This window comes from Pinus tabuliformis, chromosome 2_1 (genome assembly GCF_031772625.1).
Source record: "Pinus tabuliformis cultivar Carrire ecotype Pingquan chromosome 2_1, CPIR1, whole genome shotgun sequence".
Classification (NCBI taxonomy): Eukaryota; Viridiplantae; Streptophyta; class Pinopsida; order Pinales; family Pinaceae; genus Pinus; species Pinus tabuliformis.
This window is the reverse complement of record NC_142299.1, coordinates 263495412-263516654: the sequence shown is the minus strand read 5'-3', so window position 1 is coordinate 263516654 and position 21243 is coordinate 263495412. Positions and strand designations below refer to the sequence as shown.

General features: G+C 35.7%; 1 pseudogene; it reads left to right on the top strand.

Annotated features, from left to right (window-relative positions):
* Nucleotides 1–7111: 7111 nt before the first annotated feature.
* On the top strand, nucleotides 7112–8928 carry LOC149199752 (F-box/LRR-repeat protein 14 pseudogene; annotated as a pseudogene).
* The last annotated feature ends 12315 nt before the right edge of the window (nucleotides 8929–21243 follow it).

Below are 21243 nucleotides of genomic sequence, written 5' to 3'. Positions count from 1 at the left end.
GACTAGCTGTTGCAGAGGCTTGTTGCAAAGGAGAATCAACAGAGGTTGAAGAAAGTTGCAGATAAGAGAAGCCTGAAAGAGCAGTGGAGAATGCTCGAAAGGTTCCAGCAGAGGACCAATGATTACCAAAAGACCAGATCCGGAGGGAAGGATTGGTGAGGTAAGTGGCAGCAAGAGAGCTTGCTGTGGTAGAGGCTTCATGCAACGCATAGGTGAGGAACTCATGGCGAAGGAGAAGATGACTACTGATAGTCATAGCAGAGGTTCAGGAAAAAGCCACGGTAGAGGACAGAAGAAAGAGGATGCCAAGGTAAATGGCAAGAAGACAAGTCCAAAGGAAGTTGAGATGGAAGAATACATTTGTGAACCAGAACAAGGAGAATTTCTGGGAGATAGTAAGGATGAAGGCTTGAAGACTGAAACTTCAAGTAAGACCAAAGGGTCACATATTTTTAAATCTGAAAATTTGTTGATGTTTGCAGGTGAAAGACAATTAGCTGGTGGGATGACTGCAGGAATTCGAGAAAGAGAGATTGCAATAATGAAGGTACAATTGCAGGTACTGGAAGAATGGCTACAAGAGCAGAAAGATCAAAATGGAAAATGGATCTTTCCACTGAAGGGAAAGAGAGTGATTTGGCGACAGTTGCAGAGAAGGTTGAAGCAAATTATGATTGCCTTGTTGAAAAAGGGACTTAGAGTTCTTGCGCCAGAGTTGGAGTTTGAAATTCCCGCATGCAGATATATTAAAAGAAAAATGTTGAAGGAAGCAGTCAAGACTGAAAAGTCTCATGGTTTTAAAACTAATGAGTTGTGCATGTTTGCAGGTACAGAACAGGAAGATAAAAAAACTTTAGAGTTTGTGCAAGAAGAGTTGAACCTGAAGGCTGTTCAGATCGATAATGAGTTAGCAAGATCTCAGAAGCAGTTGGAGAAGAAGGAGTCTAATCAAGATGTTGAGGCAGAAAGAGAAGGACCAGCTGATGATTGGTCAAAAACTAGTAGAGGTATAGAAAATTATGTGAAATTTACAAGGTCTACTCCTAATGAAGTTGTTGAATTGTATAGGAAACTAGATCTCCAAAGAAGAGAGTTGGAGAGACAGAGGACTTATTGGATGGAGAAACAAGGGAAGAGACTCTTTATGAATGACAATCATAAAGCTGAAGATGGTAAGAAGGAAGGACTAGCTAACAGTCTCATGGTGAAGGCAAATCAGCATACTGATGTGTTGATTGGGATGGAACAACATACTGAGATACTGGCAGAGGGAAGTAAGGCACTGATGCCTTGTGATTTTAATTTTAACATGTGTTTTGTGAATGCAGGAATTATCGCCAGTGCTGAGAAACATTTGACTCAGCTGAACAGTCAATTAAAGGGGAAAGAAGTTCTCTGTTCCAGAAGACAAGAGAGGGTGGATGATCGGGTGGCAGTCAGAACAGAGACCAGCATAGAAGCAAGAAATCAGCAGCTTGAAGATTTATTGGACAAGGAAATTGAATTAATCAGAAGAATCATGCTGAAAGTGTCTCAGAAAAAGACATCAGCAAAGAAGAGAAGTAGCAGAAGCAGCAAGAGGAAGACAGCAGAAGATTGCAAGAGTGCGGCTAGTGCAGCAAAGCAGCATAAAGTATGGAGACCTGGAGAAGAACAACAGACAAAAGCAGCGGCAAATGAAAAGTTACAGTACAAGATATGGGATCCAGGCAAACATGGAGCTGAACACATGATCAGGAGATCATGAAATTTTTCTACCTTGGGAGTATGATGCGGGAGCATCTAGCCAAAAAGGAAATTATTGTAAATAATAGACATAGGGGTCATGCATTAGTTAATTAGATATTCTCAAATAAAACTAGGAGAGCTTTTAGGCATAAAGGAGTGGATGTGGACATTAAAGTGATAAGGATAGCTTTTCTATTTTAGAATAGGAAAAAGATGGAAAAAGACAAAAAGATGCTTTTACCATATGTATGCATTGCATGTAGAGTTAGAGCTTTTAGTTGAGTGATTTTAGGATTTTTATCATGCTAAGTTTAATAAATTATGGAGCCTCATAGGCATTGAAGGCATTGGGAAGAGGAGTGTGAGGGAGTGAGAGTGAAGAGTGATCAAGGATTCTCCTTGGAAGCCTTCGGGCAGTTTGTAAAAGGGCCAAGGATTTGCATATCTGGCCATAAATAGAACTTTTGTAAATGCTTGTTTTATGTATATATGGATATGTTGAATTCAGTTATGGATGAACTTGGTTGAGTTAATGAATTCTGAGATATGATCATATGCATGTGTCCAATGGTTGAATGGTCTTTTTATTCCTCCGGTTATTTGACTGTGCATCCTTTGTTTTGACTGAATGTGGATATCGTTTTCCATGCATAATAAACTGGGGGTTGAATAAGGCGATTGCTTTATTGGTAGTGAGGCGCTCGGCGTCTTTTATTATGATTCGGCTTACTCATATATATATATGCACCAGGACAGAAGGTAAATGCGTATAGCTGTTACTCCTTGAAGTTCGGCTTATCCTTACATATATTCACAAGGACAGAGGGTAGCTTGCAGATGGCGTAAGTGTGCGGTTGCCATTATGTATATCCAAACCGGTTGCATTAGAATGGAATGTGAGAATACAGCAGAACTGGCAACGTAATTGAATGCCGATTCTGTGATTAATAGTTTTAATTCCATGCGAGATTACTGTGGCAAATTCCAGAGAATTGATACGATTTGATTTAACACATATGGGTCACTGTAGGGGGAGCCATGGCAATTTAAATCAAAGTTGCAGCGGAACCGGAGGAGAATGTGCGTAGAAACAGATGTCTGTATTGAATACGTATGAAATTACGCTTATAACCAGCGCCGAGGGTAAGAAGATGCAGTAGTTATGTATACGGTAATATATATATGTTCATTCTGTTGTGTGACCGAGACTGTCTCGCTGTCGGCCTGTCATATCAGTGTTATATCTGCGTTAAATGTATGAGCTTTTGTGTAGAGTAAGAACTATGTTATACCTATGCCAACGTGGGAAAAAGGGACTGCTATAGCTATATAACCATGGTGCGAAGAAGATTGGAGGAGCGTTGCGGTCATGGTAAACATTACATTTGTAATGTTGTAATTGAATTCTAGTCCATTAAAAGGTAATGCGCCCTCTCTGAATGTGAATCCAGCAATATATATGTGGATATTTATGGGAATGTCTGAAGAATTCAGTTGTGAATTGGATTAAATTCCATGCATAGGTTTTTGTAAGTCATGAAGATTACACTATAATGGAAAATGCTTTTATGTGTTTGATGATGGGAGAAAGATCCTGGTAGTAGCGGCTTGGGAGTGGCCTGGGCTACATCACACTCTTCATCACACTAGAGTCCTTGGCACAAGCTTTCCCTACACTCACTAGTCACAATACCAAACCCTCATACCACAATGGAAAAGATTTTCAATTACATTAGGTTATCAATAATCAGACATGAGATCGAACTCAATTTCTTTGCATATACTCTCAATGCACCAAGTCCAATCATATCACATATTATGCCATTTCTTCAATGGAGTGCACTAGTGTTATAGATCGATTAAACAACTACCATACCCTTTACACATCAAGTCTTTATCACATTATATCACACCACCAAATTGACACTTTGCAGAGACCAAATCAGACCAATGAATTGATCATGCCATCACCATCCTCTTGTGCTCAAAAAAGCGATCACACACTATAAACCAAACCCTTCAATCCATAATCTACAATTTCTATTTGATTAATATTTTAAAGATTTGCAATCTGGCAGTGTCAAATCAAATCTCAAGATACCTTGGGATATTACCATGGGAAAATTGATGGTAAAGAGAATCAATACAAAACTAAGAAACCATCGTGAAATAAAAATAGAGAAAACCGTGGTTTCTCGAGGGTCAGATGGAGAAAATTATTTTCTAGGTCTCGGAACATGGACATGTTTATGAATTGGCAATCTGGGTCGTGGAAGGAAATTGCACATAGGCAATCTAGGTTGTAGATGTAGATTATTCATGGCTAATTAATTCCTATTGCAGAATCTTCGAAAATTCACACGAAACTTCAAAAACAGATAGTCACATCCATTCACCTTTATTACTAATTAGATGCCTCACCTATCCATCAACTTAAGACATCATCAATTGTCCAGAATCCACCATGTTGACATCAATGCCAGCACCATGTTGACATCAATGCCAGCACTAATAGGGATTAAGTAGCTTATGTGGAAACCTTGAATATAGTATGAAACATAGTAAATTTTTTCCACATCAAGGGATTTGATCCCTCTTGATGATTGATAGATTCAATGCTGAAATGAATATACATTATTGCATCACACACACACAAAAATAAATCAACTCCATGCTAAGCATTGAAAGAAATACACATCTTCTTCATTTTAACTAATATTATAATAAAATGTTTTAGTCAGAAGAAAATTTGTATTTTAAATTTATCTATATAATATCAATTGGAAAAAAATATGTATAGAACAAAAAACATTCAATTATTATTACACTACAAACTCATATACAATACACTTATATAAGTGTTGCTAGATCCAACTTATTCCAAACCTAGAGATAGAGTTTGAGAAAATATCTCAACAATATTGAACAAATCTTGACCAATTCTAATGTATGAATTTAATTCTAACACCATCTGTTAATGCTTACATCACAAATAATGATATTGAAATCATATAAAATATTTTTGGACTTTTAGCTTTGCCTTGTCTAGTCTTCATCAACATTTATACCTACTTTTAAACTCTTGTAGACTATGCTTATCAACCATTAATTTGTAGATGTCACTTCATTGATTGAAGATACAATTTCTTTTTACCATCAATGACGTATTTATTGTGGTTGATGATCCTTGACATATATCATCGAAAAATAAACAAGATATTGAATCATTCTATTAACGTACTTCCATCTAGAAAAACATAGAAAACTTCTATTTTGAAATTTATATAGGTACGTGATTTACAAACTGAATGCATCAAGTAGTCAATCATACAAATTGACCATCTTTTACAGATACACAAGCTTACGAGCCCACAAAGATAACCAATAAGTTGGATCATTGCAGTACAACAACAACCACTAGCATATAACACATTGTAGACATAATTAAAACAATGGCATGTTCTTGTGGCATTGAAGAACATCAAGAACCACCAGCTTAAATTATGTCATCAAATAATTTTACAAACAAAAGAAATATAACATAGATAACCAATAGATAGTATGAGATGTTTTGTATTAAATTCATTATCACTATTTGAATATGGTAAGCCTTCACAGATCTCGTCTAAAAAAAAGTTCAAAGATAGTTATGTTGGTTGATTCTTTTAGTTTTTCATTTAAAGGATCTTTGTCATGAATTTTAAAATCAATAATGTAGGTTCATATCTCAATAGTAGAAGAATTCAACTGAAATATATTTGTATTCATCCTTCCCTTGGAAAATACAGTAATTTTGGCATGTGAACTGACTTCTGTGTCTCTTTCTTGGATCGTTTTTTTTCTACTAAGAGTGCTACTATCATTTCATCTACTGTTCAAGAGGAAAATTAACTTAAAATAAAAATAGCATTGTAATAATTTGAATATAGATTGTTTAATAAAATTTCCTTTGCATCTTCGTCATTTATATTAGTCTTCTGACAACTACCTTATAAGAGCCTTAGTTTATTTATGTAAGTAGACAAGAAATTCTCATTATATATTTTAAATTTGAACAATTGCAATTGTAAAGGAAATTTTGCATTTATAACTTTTTCACCAAATATCTTACTCAATTGTTCCCATATTTCTACAAGCGATTTAGAAATTGTTCCCATATTTCTACAAGCGATTTTTCAAAATCAATAAGATGTAGTGAATAATCTGAAAGACATAATCCAAGAATAAAATTATCTTTATCCTCCCTTTTATCCCATTTAATTAATTGATTGGAATTTGTAGGTGCCGTTATTTTACCTTTTCACTACGCCCTATAAGTTCTTATGCATCATTTACAATTGAATCTTTACTTCCTTAAGTACGTAAATTATACACTAATTTTTTCCAAAATAATGTGCTCCATGTTCAAATGAAACTATTTTAAAACTATTACCTCCAATAGTACGAGAGGTGATGACTTCTTTGTAGTATGCGCAACAATTAATGACTCTCTCTCTAGCCGAAAGTGCGCAATATCACAATAATTATTTTAAAACTAATACCTCCAATAGTACGAGAGGTGATGACTTCTTTGCAGTATGCGCAGCAATTAATGACTCTCTCTCTAGCCGAAAGTGCGCAATATCACAATAATTTTTATACAATTTTGGGTTACGACTATTGTTGATCCTCATATACAATGTGGTCCTAGGATCCCTTCACAAGGTTCTTGCCAAATGCAAGCATCAATATCACCACATACTCACCTACATAATTTCCGGAATTGCCACAGTGGCAGCTTTATTGCAAGAATAATCGTCCTCGATGCTGAAGAAAAATTTCTTTAACAAGGGCAGCTGCGAGGCAGCGAGTCCCTGCATGAAGTTAAGAACAGGGAGCTGGGCAGATAACGCAGTGGAGAGACAGTTGCAACTTCAAGCAAGCAATATTTCAATAGTTCCAAGTCTATTGAGCCATAAATAAATTGGAGCAATACTTCCAAGTCTATTGAACCTATATTAAAGAAATTAAAGCAATATATGGGCCGCGTATTCTTGCAGTGGGTGTAAAAAAAATGTTTCAAGTGGATATTAAGTCAATTCAACTGATACAAAAGTCCAAATATGAGTTGCGAATAGTTACAACAACATTTTCCAGTTGCAGGATCAGATCAATCTCTGTTTTTAGCGAGAACAAAATGAACTATAGAGAGATGACTGATCCCTGATCAATGCATTGACATCTAATCAGTCCAAAGAGCAAGGAGATCCCCCTCCTAGATAGGAGGTCCACTTGAGAGTTCTGTTCCTTGAAGATGTGGCAGAAAGAAATCGGATTGAATCATTCTTTATAGCTTGGATTTGCAAGAGCCAGTGGGATAGTGAGGGGACAGTTTCACTGCAAAGAAAAACAAGAGAGTTTTGTGTAAGATTCAAATTCACATGTTATTAAAATAATTGAAAATTTGCAGTTCAGGCATGCAGATACTTATCAATCTTTCACTTGGATCATTATCTTCTTGGCTTGCTTATATCTTGCTTTGTGTATGGGCATATTGCCTGTTTTGTGTATATTCAACAATAGAAATTGCTTCCTGGTGGATTTCATCGTGATTTTTCTGTTTGTAGGCACAACTTTGATTATTCATTGCCCTTTGGTTCATTGTTTTATATGTAGAGTAATTTCTGGAGATTTCGCTACATGTACGCAGTCTGCCACTGGAATTAGGCTTGAGAATGATGGAGGCTTTACCAGATCAGGTGGTGTGGGAAGTACTAGATCGAATTAAAGAAACACCAGACAGAAACACTGCAGCCCTTCTGTGCGAACGTTTCTATCAAATCGAGAAAGACCAGAGGGAATATTTAAGGGTGGGGTGCGGTTTAAGCCCAGCAAATGAAGCCTTATCCGCGCTCTGTATGCGGTTCCCTAACTTAGTGAGAGTGGAGATAGGGTATTCTGGATGGATGTCAAAGCTAGGCAAGCAGTTGGATAATGAAGGGCTTAGAATTCTGTCACAGCATTGCCCTAACCTCACTGATCTCACTCTTAGCTTTTGCACATTTATTACAGATGGAGGTCTGGGGTATCTATGTTCCTGCACTGGGCTTAAGGTGCAATACTGTCTGTGGTTGTAGGCTGCAAAAAATTGTCAACTCTTCACCTGACTAGGTGCCTCAATGTAAGCAGTGTAGAATGGCTGGAGTATCTAGGTCGGCTTGAGAGTTTGGAAGGTTTGGCTATCAAAAATTGCCGGGCTATTGGAGAAGGTGATCTAGCAAAGTTGGGGTACGGTTGGAGGAACCTGAACAGGCTTCAATTCGAGGTTGATGCAAATTATAGGTACATGAAAGTATATGGACGTTTAGCTGTCGAAAGATGGTAGAAACAATTGGTAGCATGTGAGGCTCTGGAAGATTTGAGTCTTGTTAATTGCCTCATCAGCCCAAGTAGAGGACTTGCTTGTGTGCTTAGGAAATGTCAAGCTTTGCAAAATCTTCATCTTGATATGTGTCTTGGGGTAAGAGATAATGATTTGATAAGCCTTGCCCAGGAATGCCCCAAGCTGAAAACCTTGTCATTACGAGTTCCTTCAGATTTCTCTGTTCCTATCCTAATGAGCAATCCACTGCGGTTGACAGATGAGAGCTTGAAGGTCATTGCTCAGAATTGCTCTGAATTGGAATTAGTTTCAATATCATTCTCTGATGGAGACTTGCCTTCCTCATCTTCCTTCAGTCTTGCTGGCATAATTTTATTGGGTTTTAGTTCTTGACCATGTTTATTCATTCAATGACAGTGGCATGGAGGCTCTTTGTGCAGCTCACTTTCTAGAGATCCTTGAACTTATATAATGCCAGGAGGTCACTGATGAAGGGCTGCAACTGGTTAAGCACTTTCCATCCTTGACTGTCATGCGACTTTGTAGGTGCTTGGGTTTGACAGATATTGGACTCAAGCCTCTAGTAGCTTCTCGTAAATTGCAAAAGTTAAAGGTGGAAGATTGCCCTCAAATCTCAGAGAAAGGCACTCAAGGTGATGCAAAGGTTGTCTCCTACAAGCAAGATCTCTCATGGATGTACTGATGGATGGTTGACCTTCATTTTCTGAATCGTAGAATGGTCCATCCATGGATATCATTTGAAGAAATCAGTGCTTATTAACAGGCATTTTATCAATTAGAAGGACAACTTTTATGAAAGCAGGGTAATTCTAGGTGTAGTGCTATATGAATTATGAACAAATCCTCTGTCTCAAATTTGCTTCCTGACAGAATATGCTTGGAGTGGCCTTTCGCATATATGTACATGCAAGACTGTCTAGTGGGTTTTGGCCTCTCTGTAAGCTTCCAACAAGTTCAGATTTCGAACATCGAAACTAGACTTAACAAATTATGAATCAATTAAGCGGGAGAAGAAAGAAAGAACTACATGAGATTTGAGCATATTCAAAAAGCAACTTCAAAATCCAGCATGCAATTAATGATGCAATGGAAGGTGAGCTTGGAACTTACAAAGCTTTGCTAGAGTCCATATGGTCATTTTCTGCCCACACTGTGCAAGCAACCAAATAACAGATGCCAACTGCCAAAAAGTTTCCTTCTAAGGTTTAAGATGCAGAAAAGAAAACCCAAGAACTGGAGAACCGGAGATCTGTTTATCAAATAATGTACCTTCATAGTGGTAGCTGGATCGCCTGAAAAGAGTTCTCGGAGCTTGGCAAGCAATCCATTGACAAATGAAAGCACCAATCTAATGATAGAAAGTGCATAGGCCTCACTAATTGCTTCATAATTTACAAGGCTGCAGTCTTTAAAGCCTTGGAATAAGACACAAGGCATATGTGAACAAACAAATAACAGATTATCATACCAAGCCATTGAAACAAGTGGTTGAAAAAGTAAAAAATCCAAAAGAACATCTATGCATAACAATATAAAGCTGCTTCAGCCATGTGATGTAAGTTTGTTGTCTTTTCCCTTTAGAAAGGTTGGACTATGTGCTAGGAATTCAATTATGAAAACAGCACAAGGCATATAGGCACAAGCAGATTACAAATTATCGTACTAATCAATTGAAAAAAGATCTTGGAAAAGTACGAATCCCACAGAGCATCTTCAACCATATGCCATATGCGTTAATAAGGTACAAGGCACATGACCACAAACAGATTTTCTATTACCATACCAAGCAATTGAAGAGGTTGAAAAAGTACAAATCCAAAAGACCATTTATGTTCAACCATATGCTGGTTGAGCCCTGTGACGTGAGCTGTTTGTTTGTGTCTTTGCCCTTAGATTGGGGAAGTTTTAGAACTTCACTGCTAAGCTTTAAATAGATATTTTTGAGCAAATTTTTATGTAATTTTTTACTCCATTAAATAGTTCTATTGTCTCTTAACATTGTAATCCTATTGCTAGTAATATGGGAACTTGGAAGGTCAATATGTGGAGAAAGTACCCTGATATGGAGGGCATAGAGAAAGAAACTGTACCAGAGTCTCCAAAGACTTCTTGTATGTCTCTCCTGTGATGGATGCCACAACACTGATGTTACTTTTTGTCATGTAGAAATTCAGCAAACTATGGAACCTTCTCTTATTTAAGAATTCAAATAGCATTTTTCATGCTCACCTTCCAAATTAGGAAAACGGAGAGTGACAGGACCTTCAGCTGCTGTGCAATAAGAATCGCTGGATACAGCCTGCACTGCTCCAATCTGCCATTAAAGTCACTTTCAGCTCTCTGGTAAGAACAGAGCATATAGATACAGAACTTTTAAAGAAGAAGTGCTGGCTTTAATTAGGACTCACCCCTGCAGCTTTCACGAAACTCTCAGTTACACGATTCAGCAGAGGATGACCCAAATCGAAAAGGGATTGCCCGTCAAATTTCTTGAGATCATTCAGAAGACAAGTTATTATATTTAAACATAAATTGAAGTTCATTAAAATTATTAGTAAAGTGAATATGCCGGTTAGAAAAATGAATACGACAGGCTGCCAAATGTTGCATGCACAAAGAAACGTGGCCACATGTTAGCAACGTAAAGTGTCTTCTCGTACAGAAGACCAACTAAACAGCAAGAACCAACTGCTGCAAGCTGTGGTGTACAGAAGACCAACTAAACAGCAAGAACCAACTGCTGCAAGCTGTGGTTTTGTGGACCGAGCATTTGTCACAAGAGACATAAATCCCTCTTCAGTTGCTAGAAAAACATTCCGTATCACCGCCAAAAGTATCGCTGCAGCTACCAGAGAAAGGAATTTCCACGACCCGAATACACGTTCATTCAGAAACTCTCTTTCAGCAATCTAACATCTTCTTCGCTGTCGATCATCCCGTTTATGAAATCGGTGTATCGTGTGAAAACCAGCGCACCCGGAGCCGCAGAAGATTCAAATGCCACCAGATTTCTCAAGATTACCTCCGTGTTGGCATCCAACCTTACTTTGGGGAGGTAAATCGTGGCAGTCTTCTCATCAAATTGTATTGTGGTGAGGTCGCCGTCCGTAGCAACGAATTTGACTCCCGCAGAGGATAAAGCGGCCACGGATGGAATAGCTAGTTCGTCTCGTGTGGGCGGTATGATCTTTTCGGTGGATTCTTGGCCCTCCCCCTTTTCGGCTCCCTCTGCATCCTCCTCCTCAGATTTCATCTCATCTTGATCGACAAAAAGAGACAAGGGTTTCTTCAGAGCACTCAGAGCAGGCAGATTCCCAATAATAGAAAGAAGATGTAAGGGCAACTTCATCAGAAATCGCAGAGGCCTCCCGTTCCTCCCGTTCAGCAACTTCATCAGCAATCGCAGAGGCCTCAAGCGCTTACCTTGCCTCCGGAGGAGTTGCTTCCTACCGGCTTTGGTTTGCAAGGTATGATCTGTCTCTGCCGCCTCTCGCGACTCATGACGGTCGATTATGGCCGGCATCTCCCGGTATCTTGAATCAAGTCGAGAAGACCCATTCGAATTCAGAGAGAGGGCTTTGACAGGCGAGTTTCAGATGAATAGACCGGGACGGACGCTCACGCTAGGCTTACCGGGCCATACGAACATAGCGGCGTGATCCTGTGTATAGAGAAGACCCATTCGAACTCAGAGCGAGGGCTTTGACAGGCCAGTCTGAGATTAAATTTGAGTCCCTGTGTTTGGTTTTCCCCTGTAGGGTTCTTAACAGAACGTGCGACGAAGGCTAACAGCTGTTGAACCATGGTGCATCATGGCATGCACCAGCTGCCAATGTAGAACATTGTAACAGGGAACACCGAGCTTTACTAAACCGCATACCCGGGCAGAAGTAATGCTAACATTAAAACCAGACACCCGTGACGGTTAGCGAAAATATGCACCGGGCTTATTGCTTTAAGCTATGGTCGAGCCTCTTCCGCCTCGGGAAGAGGCCAAATAAGATGGCGAAGTTCAGCTGCGAATGAAACTTAGCATAAGCGACTAACAAAGCATTTCGAAACTTTAGCATAACAACCGAAACAGCCGAATAACACCTTCGAATTAATGCTATCTCTGGAACGATCGATTACTATAGTCCCTGCCGGATGCCAGATGGCAGGGACTAATAATGACGACTCTCCTACTTATGACTATGTTTGTAATGAACAATGATTAACAATATTTTCATGTAGCCGATATCGTGAAGCTTATGATGAGGAACTTCGTGCTATTAATAGATGGTTATCATTCAACCTTTAGCCAAATTGGTGGCAATAGATTTAACATAACACGTACTAAAATGAGTTCCATGCAAGTTTATACTACACACAAATCACACAAAAAACTATTACATTTACACCTCTCACATTGTTTTTTGGGCCCGATGGAGTTACATCCATAGCAACTTGCTTTGACACCAAATTTGAAAAATCTACACATAGAACAAAAATCATTCAATTATTATTACAATACATACTCATATACAATACACTTGTATAAGTGTTGTTAGATCCAACTTATTCCAAGCTTGGAGATAGAGGTTGAGAGATATCTCAACAGTCTCCAACAAACTTCAAAAAATTCTAAAATAAATATCAATTCTAACAACATATATAGTTAGCACTAAAATATTTTCATTAACACATGGACATTGCAATATTTAGATATTATTTTTTTATTGATAATATATTTCAAAGGAAATATATCTCTCTACACATATATATTTGATATTATTTTATTTATTTATCATTCATACTGAAATATTTTACTTAATATACATATTCAAATAATTTATTTATGACAAAATTAATATGTGTTTAAAATATTACATATCACTTCCATATTAAAAATTTAATGAATTATACAATTCACTTATTAACAAATAAATAATATTTTATTAGTTTATTATTTTTAATAACTTTATATATTAAATTGACATAAATTTTCACTTTAAAAAGAGAAACTTGTCAAATTCACCTTTCCACCTTTCCTAGTGATCATACTATCTAACCCATTAAATAATATCCTATACCTCTTTCTAGATTCAAATATTTAATAAGGTGATTTTTGACTTCTCTTGCCAGATACAATGATTAAAAAATATTCTAAAAAATATTCTATACCTCTTCCTAGATTCAAACATTTAATAAAATGATTTTTGACTTTTATTCCTAAATTCAAATATTTAATAAAATTATTTTTCCCTTCCCGTTGTGTATATATATACTATACCTCTTTTTACATTCAAATATTTAATAAAGTGATTTTTTATTCTTATTCCTAAATTCAAATATTTAATAATTTTTTTTTCTTCAATATATATTTACTTAAAAATAAAAAATCTAAATATACATTTAAAAATAAAATTTAAATTATAAAATTGAAAAAATGATAATTCAAAATTCTTAATTTTTCATGAACGACTTTCATGATCGGGAATCCAAGTATATTTAAAAATAAAATTTAAATTACAAAACATTATAATTTCACATAAACATATAATATGTTTGAAAAGGACAAAAGCCAACCCCTCCCCAAATTATCAGCGACATAATATGCAGGTCCACTCGCAAAAAGAGAGTCCTATGTAATTGCAATGACCAACTTGCTTGTTAAACCAAATTAACAACCACTCGTGAGCTAGCCACAACTTATCCCACTCTCAGGTAGTAACAAGACACTAACAAATTAAGGGACTGGAGATTTTTCATAGGTTTTTTTTAATGTTTGGGGGCATTTTTTGGCTATATTTTTTATGGTTATAGTTTATAATTTAAACTATAGTTTAAAAATTATATATTTTTGTTTTGAAAGTTATGGAAATTTTGGTAATATTTTGAAAAAATTTAATAGGAATTTTTGTAAATTCAAATAAAAATTATGAAAATATATAATTTTAAATGCTTTAAATATTTTTGATAGTGTTAGAATCCATTTCCACTATCAAAAACATAACTCAGACACTGCAGCAACAAAATTTTTAAAATTTTTTACCCAAAATCCACCCACTTTTAATTATCCGAACAATTTACCGGCCTGGTGTCCAACAACACCTCAGCCTAACAATTACCGGCCTGGTGTCCAACAACACCTCAGCCTCACCGCCCTATACGACCCCTATTTTTTGTCCCAAGAATGTGTTTTGACCAGTAATTTAAGAGAAGGTGGCTGGAGATTTTACACGTCTTTTCGATGTGGGCACGTGTGCGGCAATGAAAGTCCCGGAAAATTTTGTTTTGAACATTTAATTTAAAATAATCGTCCAGTGGACAGGCACTGAGAATTATCGGCTTGTTGACTCGATCTAGTCTCCTCCACCACGTCTCTGGTCTATTTGGTTCTATAGTAGATATAACACCCACTATTCCTTTCCCTTGATCTATTTTTATGTATCAATCAGAAGTACAGAATGCAGGGGTAGCGTTTCGGAAGGCAGCAGTTTACGAGGAAGCTAGTATCTAACAAGGCTATAGGCAGAATTTTTTTTAGAATGAAAGGATATTTTTTTGGAAATTTAATTTTGAGAGTTTGAGTGGTTTTTTATGTTGGAAATGGATGAAGGGATATCAAAAATTCTGATTCACCTAAAATTCTGAAGCTTAACAATTATAATCCAGATTTCCAAAAAATTCTATCAAATTTTCTCAAAATCCAACTAAAATTTCCATTATTTTTTTAGCAAAATTGTAACTTCATTAAACTACCACTTCATTTAATATGTGTATGGGTTTAATACCCTAACATTTTTATTTTTAGTTTTTAAAATTATATATTTAAGTGATTTTTCATTTTTTAATTTTAAATAAAATAAGGGAGTGCACTTCATTTAATGTGTATGAGTTTAATACCCTAATATTTTTATTTTTAGTTTTTAAGATTATAGATTTAGGTGATTTTTTATTTTTTCAATTTTAAATAAAATAAGGGAGTGTTTAAGTATTATGATGATGATGATGATGGTTAACGTCCACTGAGACCAAATAATGGTCTATCGGACCTAAAGAAACAAATTATCTATTTTGATTTAAGATTTTATTTCTATGCTCAAAAAGCTTGGAGAGAAGCCTCTCAAGCTCACTATAATTTTGACATTGTAAAAGGCTAGGAAGGTCAGTATTGTAACAAAGATTGTGAAACTGAGATCTAATGTGGTTATATGCGGGGCACTCTAAGAGGAAGTGATTTTCATCCTCAATGTTCCTATTCTCACATATACGGCAGATCCTTTCCGTCCATGGCGTTTTAGGAACTGCCCAACGACCTGTTTCATTATGGAGCTCATGAGAATTCGTTCTAATCTTTGCCATATTAATTTTCTTCTTTGAGCTAGTTAAAATAGAGAGATACTTTTGATCTTCTAAGGTGGGGTTGATGACCTTCTTATAATAACTTAATTTTCTTTTAGTCACTAAGTCTTTCTCACACCACATTTTTTCTAACTTAGAAGTAACAATATCTTTAATGTTATTTATGTTTTGCAATGCATCATTTTCGTTGATCTCCCAATAGTTTAACCAAGCCCTTGTGTCTTTATGCCACCCTCGATTGAGCCTTAGGTGGTTTTGGCTAGAATTTAAAGCTAGCTTAGGAAGTCTATGATCGTCTATGTTACTGATTTTGTGCTTGTACAACAGAAACCTAAGCATAGCTAGGCTCTCAATAGGGGAAAGACCTGCTTCTATAAGGAGAATAGGATAGGGTGTATTACTTTTAATTTTCAGGTTATAAGTTATAAAACGCTTCTGGATTTGCTCAATCTTTCTCCATGATTCTCTGGAGATGCTGCAACCCCAAACCTCACAGCCATATAAGATAACAGGAGCGACTAAAGTTTCAAAGAGGAACTTCTTTTTATCCCACATTACAAGGTTTGCTATTTTACAATTATTTTCAAGACAAAGTAAGCTTTATGAATATCAATTCCTAGGTACTTGTAAGAATACACTTCCTCCAAGTTATTATTGTCATACATAAAATTAGCGTAAGTGTCCTTCTTGGATTTGATAATCATAACTTTTGTTTTGTTAGTGTTAACAGTCAATACATACATGTCAGTATTGAGTGTATCTAATTATTATATATTTGGAAGTTTGATATGGAATTTGACCAAACAATTTTAATCAACCGTTTATTTTTTTTTTGGTGATTTATCATAAATTTTGTAAAACATAAATATAATAAAAAATTTATAACCAAGACTTATAATTCCAAAAAATCTATACAAAATTTCAAACAAATTTCAGCACGACTGAAAAACTGCAACCCCTCTAACCAATTAGACTCAACATTTATTGCAAAGCTTATAACCAATCAGATTCAACATTTATTGCAAGGCTTATAGCTGCAAAGTGATCAGATGACAACATCGATGCACAGATGGGCCAACCCTTAGTGAACCGCAGTTGCCAACGCAGTGTGGTTCTCAACTTTGTGGATAAATTTAAGGCTATGTTGTTGGCATTTTCGTTTAAATGATTTTACTTTTCAGTTAGATAGTCTCATATTTTTTTTTTCTAAGTTAAGACTAACCTAAGCGCCCATGGGGGATTTGAACTAGTGACCTATCGCAATGAGTGCCTTAACAAAGCACCCATTCAGCGTCAATCCAAAGCCCCGTGGGCTTTAAATAGCCTCGTATTTACTACTAACCACTTAAATATTATTATTACATCACTAAAAAAGCACATGATTAATTTCCCGATTTACCGATTTTACATCTTGTTGATTGGATATTAATTTATTCTTCTCGACAAAATTAATATTAATTTACTATATTTTCTAAAATTCGATAACCCCTAATGTCCCTAAAACAATTTAATAAACGAAACAATTTAATGTATATAATTTTTTTTTAAATATTATTAACTACTATTTGAGTTTAGGATAATGTACAAATACTAGTTGGTCAAGAAAGGTGGAAAAAAGTCAAGGATAGTGGAATTTTATGGATGATAAATGATAATGTTTTCTTCCCAATCATCAAAACTATTTAAATTATTTGTTTGAGCTAATATTAAAGTATTGTACAATGAGTTTTTTTAATAGATTGCCATAATAATATATAGTATTGGTAAAAAAAGCTCAAAAGCCAAGGATAGTGGAATTTGATCGATAATAAATGATAATGTTTTCTTCCCCATCATTAAAACTAATTTAAATTATAATTATTTGTTTGAGGTAACATGAGAGTGTTGTACGGGGATTTTTTAATAGATTGTCATAATAATAGTTATATATATAGTTTAATTTTCGAAATACATAATATTAATATTTAAGTAATGGTTATATAATTCGTTAGAAAGTGATTTATATATATATATAATTAATTAATAATTTTATAAAACATATAGTAGCCTAATTTGTATAAAGAAAAGTTGTTGATATAAGTTATGGATGTTATTAGTTTAAAGAGGATGTATATCGTTACATTAATTGATAGGTAAAGTATATGAGAGGATTAGTAGATTTTGAAATTAAAATATGAACATAGTTACTAATGAAATATATGTTAAATGATTGATCGTGTTGATCATGGTTGACCATATTGATAAAATTGTATCAAGATGTGTTCTCGAGTCTAATATGGAAGATGTCGTAATGTCTTGTTATGTTGTGTTGTGGTATCTAACCATATTGAATTGGTCAAATAAAATAAAATTAATAATTTAATGTCCATGATTTTTGGGCTCTAGGTTTTGACAACCCATGGTTTTGCCCATGCTATTTGTGTATAGTATTTGTTATGATGAAAACCTAAGTCACATGGTTTGGGTTCTAGTTCAGGTTCCAGAATAATTAGGTTCAGTTCAAGTTCGAATTTTTTGATGAGGTCTCTCTCTCTCTCTCTCTCTCTCTCTCTCTCTCTATATATATATATATATATATATATATATAGCATAAAATTATAAGATATCAACATCAATAAACATAAAAAACATGGAAACTGCAAGGATAGATTACAAGCTCAAGTTCTGACATGAGGTTATGAGTTTTGATATATGGACTTGGTCAATGACTATGAGGTTCGATGAGGTTCACCCAACCTCAATTTTTTTTTTTTAAGTTTGCCAAAATTCGAACCTCGAGGTTGAAGTTCGACGAACCTTGTGACATAGATGAGAACTATTGAAAGGCTTGAGGAAATTCATTATGGAATGCAAGAGGAAAAACCTAGATCCATCTTACTCAAATTAAAGACATAAAATTAAAAATTTGAAATTATTTAAAATAAAAATAAAATTTAAAAACTATAAAAATGTAATTCTTATAAATATCGTTACGGTAGTTCATGTAAAATTGAGTTCATAGAGTCTCCAGGTTTTGACCATCCATGGTTTTTCCAATGGTGTGTGTGTGTGTGTGTGTATATATATATATATATATATATATATATACATATATATATATATATATATATATATATATATATATAACCAACCTAGATCCATCTTAACATTGGATCTATCAAGCATTGAGATTGATCAAATCTCTCAAGTTGCAAACTTTTCCTTAAGTTTTGCACTCAAAAAAGAGGTTTGCACCCTGAGACATTTCATTTCTCTCAGTGTTTGATAGATCAAGAGTTAAAATGGATCTAGTTGGTTCATAATGAAATATATATGATATGGTTGACCATAAATAACCATGTTAAACCATGGTTTTCCATAGTTGAGTATTGTTAACCATGATTGCCTATACTTGACTATATTTGACTTTAGTTAGCTATGGTCGATTATGTGTGACTATATTTCACTATGATTAACTTTGATGAACCAAGGTATATTAATATTGAATTTAGTTAATCATGGGTGAACATGAACTATAAATAACCATTTTTATTGTGGTTGACTATGGATAACATGATTGACCATGGTTGATGATGTGTGGCTATGATTTTGAATGATTAACTTGATAAATCAAGGCCTATTAAGATTAAATTTGGATGACCATTGTTGAAAATGTCAACTATAAATAACCATGTTGATTGTGGTAGGCTATGGATGACACGATTAACCATGGTTTACTATGGAAGCCTTTTGTTGACCATGTGTAACAACCCTGGTTAAAAACTCATGTAAAAATATATATGGCCACGGTGATGGGACACATATTCCAAGTCGAATGTTGGGTAAGACATCCTAGGGAGTGTTCATTTGGTTGTTTATGGCTAAGGAAATGGGCAAAGGTAGTGGCTAAGGCTTTGGAAAGACAAAATGGCATTTTTGACACATTTATTTATGAAAATAATGAAAATTTGGAGAGAAGGGAGGTGAAAGGTCATAGGTTGTATATGAGGAGGAAAATGAAGGACAATAATGGAAAATGAAGAAAATATAGGCCTCATTCATAAAAAGGCTTCTGAAGGTCAGTTGGTAACGTTTTGTCAATTTAGTTTTGGATCTCTCTCATTATTCTCTCTCTCTCTCTCTCCAACTCTTGGCCACTTAGATTTTTCTTGGAGCATTTTGGCATTGGAGCAAGAAAGGTGAAGAAGGCAAGATGACACAAAATATCAAGCAAGGAAGAGAAGGATCAAGCAGCTACATCAAGATGCTTTACATGTATCGATTTACATGTGTGTTTTCCCTGTTAGATTGGGAATGCATGGTATTTCATGTGGTTCTTTTATTGTTGTGACATGGGTTTTACCAAGTGTAACAATATTTTTAGCGTAGCCTTGCCATTTCCAGATAGCCATGGTGTGATGGGGTTCTCATGTTTTGGTTGAGTTGGATTGCCAGATGGATTCAAAATTGAGTGGGGTGGATCTTCGAATGATAGTGCACATGGCCTAAGGGTCCTTGAACCAGACTGTGGATCATAGTAAAACCACTGGCCTAGTGACACCAAAGCCAGACTGTGGGTTATAGTAAAGCAAAGATTGTGTTGCTTCGAGGGGCCTAAGAATCCTTGTCGGTTAATGGCACGATATACGGTAAATCCAAGAGGTAGTTTTCTCTTTGTTGGGCCTAGTAATCCCGACTTTGGGATATGCAATATAGCTTGGAGAGTGGGTCTCGATTTAGGGCCTAGTGATCCAGGTTTTTATTGCGGTAAAGCTTGAGAGGCTAGGAGATAGGAAAATTCCTCATGGTGTAGGGGGAGAAATCCAGTGGCATACATGCTTTTTTGACCTACTGATTGGGTGGAGATCACGGTAAATCCTGTTATGATGAGTTGATTGTGTTGGCCTAATGATCTAGGATGGATTACGGTAAAGCATCATTTATATTGATGAGGGTGAGGTGATTTAGCCTCAGTATGCCATGGTTGTTTCTTTTGCTTTGAGTCCCACATTCATGCTCTGAATGTGGCACGAGGGTGAATGACCGAAGAGATATTTGGCTCAGTCATTCTATTGTCAAGTGGAATGTGGAAGTCCCATCCCGGGTTTGGATTTTATATCATTAATGAAAGGTTATTTCTCCTTGTATCTCTATGAAAATTTTGATGGATTATATGTGATTTACATGACTGTACTTTCGTTGGTATTTCTATTGCCATTATGTTGGTTATATATGTGTTTTATGACAACAACTATGTATGGATCTCATCATGTTTTTACATGTAATTGAATGATCAATGTGTTTATTATGTAATGGATGGAATGGAGGCTAAAGTGAGAAGGAAAAAATGCTTCATGGTGAATCTCAGATAAGTATGAGACCCCTATGCTTAGATTTGATTATTTACACCTGTAGGTTGCATATTTACTAAGTGTTTGAAAAAAGGTCTGTCATGGCTAGGGTGGGTTATGTCAAGTCCTTTATTAAGTTTTGAGTTAGAGGCTTGGCCTTCATGTCATTTATTGTATTGGAAAGTCTCATCAATTTCTAGGCATTGGCTTGGAGACTAGCCCTGAAAACGTGGCTTAACTATCGCAGTCTTTGGCATAGAACTGTTTGAGAAACATTGCAGTCTCTCCCTTGTAGGAATTGTTGGAGTGACTATAGGGTTCCAGTCACATGGATTCCTATTCATTGGGTCAAATTTGGGTTTAGTTAATTCAAATGCTAGGTTAACTCATGGGGTGGGCACCTGGAGTGGTGGATTAGCTCTGGGGGGTCCTGAAGCACCCGAGGGAGGTCTATAA